Here is a 14936-nt window from a genome sequence, read left to right as displayed (position 1 = left end):
TCTGGTTTCTATAGTTCCCTCAGATTTGAATTCGAGGAAGGAGTAGCAGCCCGAACCGATTTTCAATCTTAACGGAACCTGTGAAAGAAAGGGTTAACTGAGCAGGTTTGGGCGGCTCCTACTCTACACATTTCAAAGAAAAGCCTGTCTTCAGGAAGACTGACCCTTGACCTGCTCCTGGGGATATAATCTCTGAGCCCTTGGAATATCCTTCCAAATAAAAGTGTTTTCGCATGCCTCAGGCTTTGGGTCATAATGCATCTGTTTTAGAAGATAGTTTATGCTAACAAAGTGACTCTGGTGAATGCTTATTTTTATATACCTGAGGCTCTGGGCCACGCTGTGTCAGTTTGACCTCTGGGGGGATGGGAGACTGAGTAGCTAACTAAGGTCAGTCATGAGGGTGCTACATGCCTATGTGACTGGGTCCTCAATAAAATCCCGGAGGCTAAGGCTTGAATGAGTTGCATGGTTGGCAGTACTACCACGTATTGTCACACATTATTACCAGGAGAATTAAGTATGTCCCTATGCAACTCTACTGGAAGGGGGCACTTGGAGGCTTATACCGGCTTTTTCCTGGACTTGGTCTATGTGCCTTTTCACTTTGCTGGTTTGGATCTGTATCCTTTCACTGTAATAAACTGTAACTGTGATTATAACACTATTTCAGAGTCCTACAAGTCCTTCAAATGAATCAGAGAGCCTGGAGATGGTCTTGGGGACTCTGACACAGAGCCAGCTATCTATAAGAAGGTTATAAAAGGTTTTGGATTTTGGAAGTAGGGACAAATATGGGAGCAGGATTTGTTTGGCATGGCAAGAGCTGTGCTGTGACTTCCACTCACCTCAAGTCTAGTGAGAAGACTTTACCAGGATTCCTAGGAGGACTTATATATCTCCTAAAAAGTGGCCATCCCATCTCCCAGCGTTTGCCTCTGGCTTGGGAGACATGACCTGGTTAGTTGCCCTGGAGGTGAGAGCGATGATAAAGGTTGCTGCTGTGCAGAGCTTGGCTTGTCCTCCCCAAGTCTGTTTAAAGTAATAGTCCATGTGTGCTTTCTGTGTACAGTATGGGCCATGCCAGCCAGCCAGACACACGCACACATACACAGCCAGACACACACATACACAGAGTGAGAGAGCCAGCCAGCCAGAAAGACACACACAAATACACACACGCATACACAGAGTGAGAGAGAGAGAGAGATGAAGAGAGGGAGAGAGAGGCAGCATAGGGTTTTCTGAGTCCTGTCCGGCAGCACTGCTCATAGGAAGAAAGAAACCTTAGTAAGAAGAGAAAATTATACTGAGTTTCTAACAGGCCAAACTGAGGAGTTTGCCTTAACTGTGCCAAAGGGACTTTAGGTAAGAGATCTCCAAAAACCCACCACATAACGCAGTCAACTTTAAATACATGCCAGGTCTGGGGAGTACAAAGTTAACAAAATACCCATCAAGCAAGAATTTGTCTGTTTTACCTTTCCTCCCTCTGCATTTGTCCAGATGGAATGTGATCAGACACCTGCTGGGTGAGATGAGGAGAGGGTTGAAGCATAAGGCAGGGAAAGAGAGAAGGGCCATAACCCTCTTCTGTGACCTACTGCTTGATACAGATCTAGGTAGAGTAGAGCAGAAAAGATTGAACTTTAAACCTAGTTCAGAATTTCTACTGATTATAAGACTAGATACTTCAATAACTGCATTGAAATTGATTTATGATTAAACCATAGAACTTTTTGTTGCCTAAGACTGATCAAAAAAGTTAGATACCCTGGGAGTTTTCATCCAGGGATAGGTAAGAAACTTTCCCCACTAAATATGCTTTAGAGAATTGTTGAGAGAAAAAAAAAAACAAAAAACCACATTGTTTTACTCTTATACCCAGGAGTCTTGCTTGTTTAACGTATCTGCAACACATACATTGTACATGTTTGTAAGAGTGTGGTCCAGATGGTTCAGGTTTTAACTTCCAATCTTTCCTCCCCTGTGGATTGATACAAACTCTTCAGCAGTATTGACTAAGGGAAAATATGTTTTTTTGGTTTTTATCTGAGTAATGTTTTTGTTTCTGTTCTTTTGGTTTTTATTTGCTGATCCTTTGCCTTAACAAATACAGTGGCATCAAGGTCAGAAGGATGGCCTGGGATGGGCAGTTTGTATCATATTCCTTCACCAGGGTCCTTCTGTCTAACTGATGTATCTGCCCTGCATTTACATGGGATGCCCCTGGCATGATGTGAGCATCAGGTTTGCAGAAGGGCCCCGGGCCATGTCAGAGGAGAAATGGTTATGAACAAGACTTTAGGGATTTGCTCTCAAGCTCCTTCTTTCTTTCTAGAAGAGTATGCTCTTGGGGAGTAAAGCAACCACCCTGAGCAAGAGAGTTGGATGATAATGGTCTCCAATATAACAAAGGGGGAAAGGATGCTGAGAGAGGGATTTGACAGTGTGGTACCACATTGCATCACAATTACTGGATTTTTCAGCAGGTTTGCAGAATTAAGTAACATTCTGAATGACAGGAACTGTGTACATTTTTGCCAGGAGTGAGTTAGGAGCTTAGTTTAGCCCTTATCCCTTGCAAGAGGTGAACAGGTCCTGTGTTAAATTCCAAGAATCTGCCAAGGCAGTAGGAAACAGCGAAAAGAAAGACCATGGCAAGGAGGCTGTTACTAATCATACATTTACTAGGTCACTCACATGGAAAAAGTTGACCCTGATGCTCTTTTTGGCAACTAGAGACTGTAAGGTTTTTAGATTTGAAGACTCAGTCTAAGTAGGGGAGGGTTGGAGTGGAGTTAAATTCATTGTACTTGGTGATCTCTAGTTACATACCAATTCTCGAACTTGATTTGTCAGTGACAGGTGGGGTCAGGTAAACAAAATCTGCTTTTAAGTTTAATTATATCAATAGAGTCACTAGTATCATGCTTAAATATTCAGGACTGATAGTTAATGGGTTTTTCCTATATTAACCATTTAAGTAAGATAATTATTTGCCAGTCTGTGACATTTAATTATAATGCTATGACTGATCTCCATCGTTTGAAGGGAAAAATTGCTTTCTATGTCATTTAGGATTTGTATGAACACATTTAAACTGCAGAAAAGATTGCTTGGAAAAATGCAGAGGGGGCTCCCAAGAGCTCTTGATTACCTTCTGTATCAAGATTATTTTTTTTTAAATCGGCTGTATTATTGCAGCATAATTTCAAGGTGACCACCTGTCAAGAGCTTCTGGGAAAAAAAAAGGCAAACTGTCTCTCTGTCTTATTTGTGCATTTATTTTTAAAAACATTTCTAATTTTCCAGAGGGCATTATAGGCTAAAATTTTAATGGGATCGTAATAGTTAACAATAAGTAAATAACATGAATTCTCAGTTGACGTAAATTTTATGCCAGGTTTGAATAATGAAGGCAAAAGCTATCATTGAGACTGGAAACACATTTATTAGCAGATGTTTAGCTGGGCAGGAGAGATGTACACACGTAACAAAGCTCGCCCTGTTTGTACTGAGAGCTCTCAATCTCTTTTCCCAGGAAGTGCATTGTGCTCTGGACTGTGTTGAGTCATAACTAAGCTGCACTAAGAAAACATTCAAGTGACAATGATTTGCAAATGATCAAACTATTGTGGGCTTAGCTTAGGGTTTCACCAGCTGGAGTGTTTTCTCTGCTATAACCATATGTCTGTTAATGAATTCGATTCAAATGTAAAACAATTACAGATATTTTAAACACTGGGCAGAACAATTACAAACAAATAATGTTTTGGGGACTTGGTCTTAAAATGAATGAAGGAACTGAGATGATGATGCCAAATGCTACTTGGAGAATGATTATAAGATGAGAAAAAGCAGTTAGCAGGTTTTAAGTCTAATTGTCTTAGATATCTTCTATGCACCCATCACACAAGATAGCTTAATAGAATGGAACTTCAAAGACGGTAGGTACCGTGTAGGTTTCTAAGGAATTCAGCTGTTATCTTCCTGAGTTTACATCACAAATGTTTCAATGGAAGTGGAGAGAAATGGTCATTAGCAAAGTGGAATTACAGAGTAAATCACTAGAGGCAAAATACTGCACTTGACTTGTAAAAGAGTAGTGGTCTTGCTAAAGGTAAAGATGAACAAAGAGAATTTCTGGAGTTATTCTTTCAAAATGAGCTAACTTTTTGAAGGAGAAAAGGCTTCATCATTCTAGGAATCTGTTAATTTCCTCCTTTTTAAAAAATCTTCTCTTTGAGCTCTTTGGGATGTATTATTTGCAATGTTCCACTGTCTCCTATCACATATCCCAGTTTAAATTATCTGGGAGAGTTGGCTACGGTTCTGTACCATCTTTATAAATTCATGATCTTACTAAAAAAACGATGTTACTGAAACTGCTGACCTCTCCCATCCTCACATCTGACAACAACGCTCTCCTGACAGCTGTATTAGCAAAATTGTAAATCTAGTAAAGAACATATCAATATGGAAAGATCAGTACATGTCAGAAATGGTAAAGTGTGGATAACTGATAGAAAATTACAAATTGGGAATGCTTTGGGGAAGGCAAAAATACATGTTGACTAGTTCAATATATCTGAATTTCTGAAAATTTGTTGAATGACCTGAATCACTGTGAATCTTTTGGAAATTGATCAAATCACGTATTCCTCTTTGAGGGGATACTTCTACTTCCTTAACCCTCCTTTCTCACAAACTGACTTGTTCCTTTCTCAGATTTCTTTTTTTTACAGTAAAGTTCTTATCTTCTCTTTGTAGAAAAGCAACAGGGTTTCTGGAGGATCTATTATTGTTTACTCAGGTACTGGAATTTTTTTGAGGGGAAATAAACATGTGAGGGAAGAAACAGTTTGTTAATATTTTAAAAAAATGAGTTCTATTTTTAAAAACAGCAGTGTGCATAGGTACATAAAACAATAGAAAAACTACTTATCAGAAGAGCAGCCTGTGGACATAGTACTTAATAATTGTTTTTGAACAAATTATTTTTGATATTAGAAACTAAAGGCAAGGATGAAAGGGTACTTCCCTGGGTGAGATAAATTAACAATTGTCTATTTCAAGAATAAACACTGTGCTGCTGTTACTTTGCATTCTTAATGATCTGAAAGATGGGCAGCCTAGTGAGAGCTCCAAATTTTAGATGCAGAAAATCTCTTCCAAGTAGTCAGCAGCTATCCTCTGGGGACAAGCCTCTGGATTCTGTAAGGTAATTAGAACGTTACTATTACATTGGGATCTTTGCATGTTCAGGTTTTCTCATTTGTCCTTTCTTTAGAATAATTGAAATTTGATGATATAGGCAGGACAGTAGTTGTTGCTTTTCTGCAGATAAAAAAAATGAGGCTGTGAGAAGTAAAAAGATTTGCCATTCGTTCAACTAGTAGGTGAAGGAGTTTGGACTGAAACAAAGGATGTTCTGACTACTGGTCCAAGGCTGCCTAACACAACAAAGACATCAGAGGCCAAAAAAATGTAGAAGTTCACAAACGATTTTGATAAATCCTTAGATGTCAGACTCATAACAGATGAGTAAAGGGCATCACGTGTTCTTAATATCCATCTCCTGCTTCTTCAGGCTAATGTCATGGAGGGTAGCCATGCAATCCCCTATAAAACTCTTTGCCATCTCTGTCGGAAACAGAGTCCTGGATTCCAGGCCCACTGGCCTGTGCCACTGAGCCATTTCTCAACTTCTTATCTTTTGGATACAGAAGCATGTTACTAGGGAGTGTGAAGGGGAATTTGACTTTAATCTTAATTGCCTGCATAACGGTATTTTTAAAAAGATCTCACTCTGGAAAATATAAAACCCTACCACCACTGTAGAAGTCAGGCATCCTAGCACACAGCAAAGAAAAGCCAAGCTTGCAGTTACTCTGTCTTCTCTCCCTCTGAATTTGTTATCAAAATACAGATGCAGTTCCAACTAGACCATAGGCAGATTACATTCTGTGCAACTATTCTATTCCTGCTTAATTTACATGCCAGGACAGGTCAGGACAGGTCAGGCCTGTCCAACATTTATCTAAATGTTGTTTTTCCTTCCTTGATGTTAGAATGCTCCTCTAAAATCTTTGTTCAAATAACCTGTCTGTGAAAACAGCTCAATGCAGAACATGAATGCGATGCATGTGACTTCTCGTGTGATAGATGTTTTGTTAATCAACTTTTAATTTTGCAATGATTATGCCGTGATTCAATCAGTTACTTGACCTTGTTAGGGAGATATCCAATTCTACTGAAATAAAGATGGAGCTCAAGTCGTGTTTTCAGTATTAGAGCACCTCATGTTTTTGTCAGCCAATAAAAGGTGAATACAACCCACCTTCATTAGTACTTACATTCTGATGTTTATATATTGAAGTCTTCTATTTTTTTAATTTTGTTAAATTTTATTGAAGTATAGTTGATTTACAATGTTGTGTTAATTTCTGCAGTACAGAAACAGACTCATAGACATAAAGAAGTATTCTAAATCTCAACTAGAACATGTTATGCTTTCGGTTACTTGTTTGTGCAATAATTTGTGATTTAATGTTATAAAAGAAACGATATACAAAAATACTGCATTCCTAACCTTTTGTGTGGAGGTGACATGGGAAGGATACAAGGTTCTGGGTTGGCTTCCCATGCAGATAGTTAACCTGACTTCAAATGTTACAGCTTCCAGTCCTGAACAGAAAGTTTGTGACTAGTCTGTGCAGAAGAAACTGAAATTTCTAGGGCCTGTGCCATTGTTGAGTTTTAAACGTCTTCTACAACATTTCAGTTGTACAGCTATTTTTCAGGCTTATAATAATTTCTGATACATTTTCTGGTGGTTGAAAAAGGTGATCAAATATAAGGTGATCAAATATAGAAGGTCCATAACACGTCAAATTTCTACTCACACATATATTCCAGTGCACACGAGTTTAGAAGCAGAAAGTTTGGATTTAAGTCCTGCCTAGTCCTGATGCTTTGTTGCCCTATCATCTTGGAAAAGTTATTTTAGGTCTCACATTCCTCATTTCTTCATCTGCAAACTGTGAAGATAAAATCTGCTTTGATTCACTTACATATGCCCAAGTACCTAGCAAAACTTTTGCCAATAAAAAGTCATTATTAACAATAGTACTATTTTTGTTGGCATTTACTATAATACATGTGTAAATACTCTGAAAACTTGAAGACACTATATTCAGTTATTACTATAATTACTATCTCAAATACTGTTAATATCATATGCACATAATATATACAGATAGAGTTTTACTATATATGCATACGTATATAACATTTTAAAGCTAAGTTTTAAAACATCAAGTGAAATTACTTTTATTTGTACATGTAAGTACAAAAATATATGTGTATATACACATATTTAATATCATGTAGCGTGTGACTGTTAAAATAACTACTCTAGAAATATTACTCTGTGATCTTGGGCAAAGTACATTCCTTTGCTGTCCTGAGCAGTTTTATTTTTTTTCCTTTTTTTTCTATTTTGTCCATTAAATAAAGATTAAAACAATCTGTATCATAGATTTGTGGGGAGAATCAAATGCAGCAAGAGTACTTAGAAATAGACCCTCAATAGCCTCTCAATAATTATTAATTGAATATGGATCTGACAAAAGTGAACTACAACTAAGTTGACTTTTAAAACATCCCTTTCAGCTCTAATCCTATATCACTCTCCACACGTTTTTATACATGTAAAAAATAATATACATATCAGAAAGAATTCATTGATGCGGCTTAGAGGTAGAGCATATACTTTTTATTATGGAAAACTCTAAAATCTTTAATTTTCCACTAACTCGTGGGCAACTGTGACTCTTCGGATTTTGTAACCCAGGATCCCAACCCAAGGGAAATTTTCAATGTATACTGTTTGATGGCTTCCTGCAAAATTTAAATGATGAGGGTAACACTACCATGGAAAGGAGCAGATGATGGAATTACCTGAGGGCACTCATAGCTCTTGGGAGTGCATTTTTCTAGACAGACGCAGGGTCCGGGCTGCTGTCAGTGCCTCCCTATTGGGACACCATGCCTGTGTACCCATATGCAATGTGGCGGGACAGGCTGCTCCCACAGCCTCCACTCTGTTCCAGACCATACCCTCACCTAGGCTAATAAGCAATATTTACATGGAGCACTGCTGTAATAACATGTTCTCAGGACACAGGAAAGAGCACTTATTCCTATATGACCCAAATGGGGCATTCCTTAAAGATGTGATAATTGCTGCACACCCAGGGTTTGTATCCATGAGAGGGTTAAGGAACCTGTCACTAGCCTATATTCATATGGCTTTTCCAAATTAAGGTCTCTGATTGGTTCTAAGATGCCAAGTCAGGACAGAGAGATACACTTGGACCTTTAAACATTTTCTTCCTTTAATTTTTCCTTAAATATGAGCAACATTTACAGGTCTCTTCTTTTGTCCCCCCCGCCCCCAAAAATCATATTTAACATATGTCTCCTTCATTTAGATCCTAAGTTAAAGGAGAACCATGTGCTCTAGCAATGATCTGTGTTGCCTCAGGGCTTGGTGAAATTAATCATTTATTTGGATCCACAGATAATTGCCTAGTCAATAAACTTTGATGTGGGAATGTAAATGATTGCATTTGAAGATTGCATTTGAAGAGTGGATAATTATGCCAAATTTTAGGATTTTTGTGACTACTTTAAAATATCTGCTGGAACAGAAAAATTTTTTTTTAACTTGCAACTCTACTCTCCTGATTAGTTTTCATTGGAAAAATAGTGAATCCTGGGTTACTTGAAACAGATTTTGTTCCTTCTCTAGTTACAGAATTATTTTGAGACTAGAAATGCCATGGCATGATTTAGATGGAACTGAAGCTCAAGAAACAGACACATGTTATGACCTAAGATGCTAAAAATAATTGACAACATAACAGCTGCCTCTTATGTTAAGCAAGTCTTCTGGGGATGGTGATCAATGGAAAAAAGATCATTCTACGTGGAGGCCTCCTGAGAGGAGGACAGAGTTCAGGTATATGATAGCATTTGTGTCAATAACGTGGTGAGTGTAAGGCATTTACATGAAATTTGTGAATAATCATAATAATTACTACCAGTGTAATGACCACAGTGCATTGAAAATTTTATCCTAGGCTCTCTTGTTTTATTTTCACCACCAAATGATGAGCTAACCATTAGCTCTTCACTTGGCAGAGGTATGATTTGAGAGGTTAGGCTATCTTTGGTCATTCATCTTAAATGTAGTAGAGTCAGTACTTAAACCTATATCTATGTGATTTAGCCCATGATGTAGCCAGTAATTTCCAGTGCCTCTCCTAGGACTTAACTCAAGATTAAAAATTTAAAAAGGTAATAAATAGTAGCTTGGAACACATGGTGAACAATAACAAGAGTGATGTAAATTAAAATAAATATGAGACCTGCACTTTGATTAAAACAATTCAAGTGCAAAATTTATAAGATAAAGAGATTTGACTTAGTGAAATTTCATGTGAAATGATGATGTGGTTTCCAAAGACTCTGTCTACATTAACAGTATTTCTCAGTGGGCCTGCTGTCAGCATTTTGGGCAGGATAATTTTTCATAGTACAGAACAGTCTGTGTTTGACAAGAGAGGTAGTATCCATGGCCCCCACTCAGTAATGCCAGTAGAACACCCAGGCAATGAGAGAATACCTGCCTCTCCACGGGAAGCACCCTCTACACCTGCAGTGGCTGAGCTGGGAACTGCTGCATTAGTAAACAGATACAGGTTAGACTTAAATTTGAACTGGTCAGACATCATTGAGGCCATTTTCATCACATCTTAAAGAATCTTTACTGTCAAAAGAGTATCCAGAAGGTAACTGATTCAAAATTGTTGGATTTTGTGAAACATCCCAGTGCTTCTGTAATACATTTCACTCTTTGCCTAACTAGTTTCCACTGGATTTCAGTCACTTGCAACTGACTAAAGCGCTAACGTGCTAACTAATCCTAAATAATATGCTAGCACGAAGTTTTTAAGACTTAAAACCATATAAGATGTGCCAAAAAATTAGGATTATTTAGTTTGAAGAAAAGTTCACAGAGGACATGGTGTTTTCCAAAATTTGATAAACAAATGTGGCTGAGGAATCAGACTTGTGTTAACAGGCCACTGATGGCAGAATTGAGACCAGCGGTTAGATGATGGAATAATTAGGAATGGCCAAAAATCAAGAGGCTGTCTTGGGAGGTGGGCCCTCCTTTCTCACTTGATATGTTCAGGAGGAGGCTAGCTCCTGAGACGGTGACTTGAATAAGGTGCGAGGTTGGACTCTTGAGGTCTTATTCAATGCTTTTAAATCCTATGATTCTATATCTTTTGGGCATAAGGTCATTGCAGGTTCACTTACTTTTAAGTTTTTTGATAAAATGCCCTCCTCTTCCTTCTACTTTCTCTGAATACATATTAAGGAATACATTCTCTTGAAGACCTATTTTTAGATGCACAAAAAACTGCATAGATTTAGACAGAGATCAGAATATTCAGGCAGCACATTAGTGCCACCAGAGCTTTCTGCACCTGAAAAGACGAAAAGAAAAATCCAAACACTTTATTAGCAACTGTACACTCTCCTTGGAACACAGGCTTAGCCTGCTGTGTTCCCAACACTGAGTCTGCCCTCCTCCGGGAGGCACTCAAAGCCAAGCTTATCAGGGCTGCACAACATTCTGTGAAGGAACAAAGCATTCACGGTTAATGAGCTGGACGCAGGTCTAGCCTGCTAATGGGAAACTGGTCCCCTCTCACACTCAGGTGAAAGATTTCCCCTGTCCTCTCAGCCCCCTACTTTTTCTCCTTTAGCAGAAGAAGGAAAACCTCTTTGATTACTATTAAGGTCTTATGAGGCCGTGTAAATCTCCTACCAGAATCCCTGTAGTTCTGTGACACACAGAATGGGCCCAATTGTTCTGAAATCAGCAAGGCTTACACCACGTACAGCCATTATTTTCCTCCATCTCCCCTGGCTGCAGGTGCATTTATGCCCTTCAAACTGTGTACACCTGCAAAAGGAAACAGAGGAAGACATCATGAAAGATTTGCCTTAGTAAAATGTTTAGTACTTCACTTCTAGAATAAGTACCTGCTTGGAAGAAGTTAGATCTCAGGCCTCACTAGGAATAATTGTCTGTAAAAACCATGAGAGGATCGTGCCTTTGTTCTGCTGTGTAATTAATCTCACCCCGCTCTCCTAGTGCCATTTCTCCTTTTGGCTCTCTCTGATGAACTTTTCTAATGAAAATCCCATATGTTGTATTATAGATCCTCTGCTCTTCCCTGTATTACACAGTCCCTTAAGATACTTTGTCTTTGGGTAATAGTTCTATTACAAATTTACCTATAGGTGGAATTTCTCAATTCTATATCACCCATAGTTGATCTTTATAAAGCTCTGTGTTTCTTGCTTTCTTACTGACTTTTTCCCCGGGAAGTCCTTCCACAATCTAATGAGATGTTATCTGCCATCAACAAGCTCACTTCCTTTCCAGGATAACCACAGCTGCATCTCTGTCAGCATCAGGACCTCAGGTTCACTGGGGAGGATCAATGAAGAAAGCTGTGGTAAATGACGACTAATAATGTGAAAACACTGACATTTTGTAATATTCAGAAAAAGGTTAGATCTGGTTTGTATCAAATATAATATCACCACAAAACTCTAATATGAGTATATCTCTTGAAGCATTTGGAATTTGGGGAATGTTTAGCATTCGGAGTTTAGGGGAAACACTCTAGCTTTTAGAATGGAACAGAGTCTTCCTGAAAACTGTGGGTTTCCTGGATAAGTAACGTACCCTCATGGATTATTCTACAGCTCTTAACCCTTGGAGCTATCTACCATGCTGTCATTCCTTCAGCTCACCTCCCGGTTATGTGAAAGTGTTGCGGAGACTGTCAAGAGATTTCTGCCTGCTACCAAACTCTAAGTTTGGTAGCAGTTGGGTTGATCAAGCTAGCTGCTTCAATTCTGTCTGCTGGGAGGATTTTCTTCTCTCATTGTTTTTGAAGGTCAGTTCTGAGATGGCTTTGTGTTAGGATTTCTCCTGCTGTCCACGTAGTCCATCTACTGTTAGTGGGAATGATTGTGCATGAACATGGCCATGTTTTTAATCAATCACCACTCTTTATTCAGTGAGCATGAGGCTTATCTCCAAGCCGTAGTTGACTGACCCTCAATTTCATCTCCATTAGCCAACGGAATCACTGTTTTCTAGCCCACGGTCAAAAGTGAATGACATCTGAAAAATAGACGTCTAATTCTTAGAACCAGGTCTATGAATTCTCCCATCCAATTTGCTCTCTCATTACTGGTTCTTGCCTCAGAGCATAGATGGGAAACCATAGGCTGGGATAGACAGAGTGGGAGACAATATTTCCTAGTCTACTTTTGAGCAGTGCCCTTCCTATTGTAACTTTGTCACTTTTGGGGCACATTTTAGGTAATCTGCCTCCCAGTTGGTGCTCTGCCTTTAGAGTACAACAGAGTCTGAGATTGCTGACCTTCAGCGAGGCTTTTTATTATTTAAACATCATTTAAACTTCATCAGTGCTTAGACCTTTGACTATGACAGAAAAAGCTTTTTCTTAAGAAACATATAGTCCTTCTGTTATTCCCTTTCAGTTTTTATGAAGACTAGCTTTGATACAGTTTATATAGAAAATGCACATATGGTCAACTATTCTGCCATGTTTTTCTACTAAACCTTCTAGAACATGTGGATTAATTCCTGAGAAACTGAAGAGGGGAGTTTAAATAATACGTTCTCTCTCATAAAGGTGATCGGGCTCAGTTCTGGATGCTTCCTATCTAACCTTACTTCCTCCAGCTTCATATTTTCGGGCTGTGAATTGCCATCCCCACTGCTGGAACTAATTTCTCCATTACTTATTTTCAAGCAGCAGGAGTACAATTCAAAACGCTGACAGTATTTTGTAAGCAAAAGGGGAAATTTAGTTTAAGGATATAATTTTTTTTTTCACAGAACCCAAAGATATGCATGTACACACAATTGCAGTTGGTTTTCAGGAGAAAACAGAACAAATTCTCTCAAAAAAAATCTTTCCCTCTGTCTCTGTCTCTCTCTCAGGAGGTCACAGTAAAGGTTAGAAAGGAACATCCGGGAACTCCCCAGAAGAAGCTGTGAAGGTTTGAGTTCTCCTAATGATCTTCCATTTGTTTATCCCCTTCAGTCATGCCTAGGTTTTGTGCAGAAGATAGAATCAAAGGGTTGAAGGAGATGTGAAAAGTTATAATTTAGGAGGTTATACAAGTTTTGAGAAAGTCATTTTTTAGCCAGGTTGGGATGGGGCATTTTTTGATCCCTAGGTATTGATTGTGCTATGAGACAAACAAAGTTTTCAAAGATCTTTCCAATCAAACATGTCTGTTTAATTTATATTTTTCAAGGACATTGTAAATTATAATTACAGATGCTGGAGAATGAGACAATTAATTTCACGTGTTTGTTCATAAATAAGTCTGTAACTCATGCCTTCATTTTATATTCAGAAAGATATTTCAGTCAAACTGTATTAGTCCCTTTTATTTGGGTCTATTCACAGAGATCATTCATTGGAACCTAAAGAAAAATGCCATCGTTTTCATGATTAAAATGATAAGCTACTCTTATATTAATGTATCACTAAATTAGCTATGGTTTCTTTTTTTTAATTAATTAATTCATTCATTTTTGGCTGCTTTGGGCCTTGGTCGCTGCATGGGGACTTTCTCTAGTTGCGGTGAGCCGGGGCTGCTCTTCGTTGCGATGCGCGGGCTTCTCATTGCGGTGGCTTCTCTGGTGGTGGAGCACGGGCTCTAGAGCATAGGCTCAGTAGTTGTGGCACGTGGTCTCAGGAGTTGTGGCTCGCGGGCTCTAGAGCACGGGCTCAGTAGTTGTGGCGCACAGGCTTAGTTGCTCCGAGGCATGTGGGATCTTCCCGGACCAGGGCTTGAACCTGTGTCCCCTTCACTGGCAGGTGGATTCTTAACCACTGCGCAACCAGGGAAGTCCCTTAGTTATGGTTTCTGAGAAGCATCCTGTTCCTTTTCTTTCTCTTAAGGTGGACACACTATCTGTACTAATCAATTATTGCTGCAATACTGCTGCATAATAAAAATATCCAAACTCCATGCTTTATAACAATAAGCCCTCGTTTTTCTTAGCCCTAGTCCTGAGAGTGAATATATGCAGCCCTGCTTTGGGCTGCTGGTCACCATATCTCCAGGCTGAAGTTGGGATAGGTCAGCTCCACATACTTTCTTACACTTCATGAACCAGCAGCTACCCGAGACTTATTCTTAGCACAGTGAATTACTAGAGTGAATAAAGCTAAGTGAAAATACTTGATGTCTTCTGTGGCCTTTGCCTGGAACTAGCACATCCTCACTTCCTCCACATTCCAGGGACAATTGATATGCCATCAATTCCAACATCAGTGGGGTAGAGCAACACACTCTGCCTCTAGAGGGAGAATTATGTCATGGAAAAGGCTGTGATGTATATATCTACCTAAGGGAGGTCCTGGAGAATCGATAGAGATGATTCAATAGCACACGAAGGGAAGAAGCATTGTGCTGCTGAGGTCTGAAATATCTCATGTTCTTCCTTTCCATCGCTTCTGTGGCAGTAGCATAACCATGATTTTGTTCCTTGAAAAATACTTGCTGGAATTTGGTAACACAATGAAGTCTTCATAGGACATAGTCTTGGGATGTGCCAGATAGCCAGGATAATGCAAAGAGATGTCAAAACCTCACATAAACAGCAGTGTGTGGATACAGGTAGAAAGTTAAATTACAAGTCTGCTTTTAAAAAAAAATCAGTTTAGCAAATGATTTTAAGAACGTCTAATCATTGAATCAGCATTCTGTCACTATCCACTTGATGTCCC

Source organism: Aethalodelphis obliquidens, unplaced genomic scaffold (genome assembly GCF_003676395.1).
Source record: "Aethalodelphis obliquidens isolate GAN/ISIS:26980383/991018 unplaced genomic scaffold, ASM367639v1 scaffold3, whole genome shotgun sequence".
NCBI lineage: Eukaryota > Metazoa > Chordata > Mammalia > Artiodactyla > Delphinidae > Aethalodelphis > Aethalodelphis obliquidens.
Note: the sequence above shows the minus strand (reverse complement) of the source record.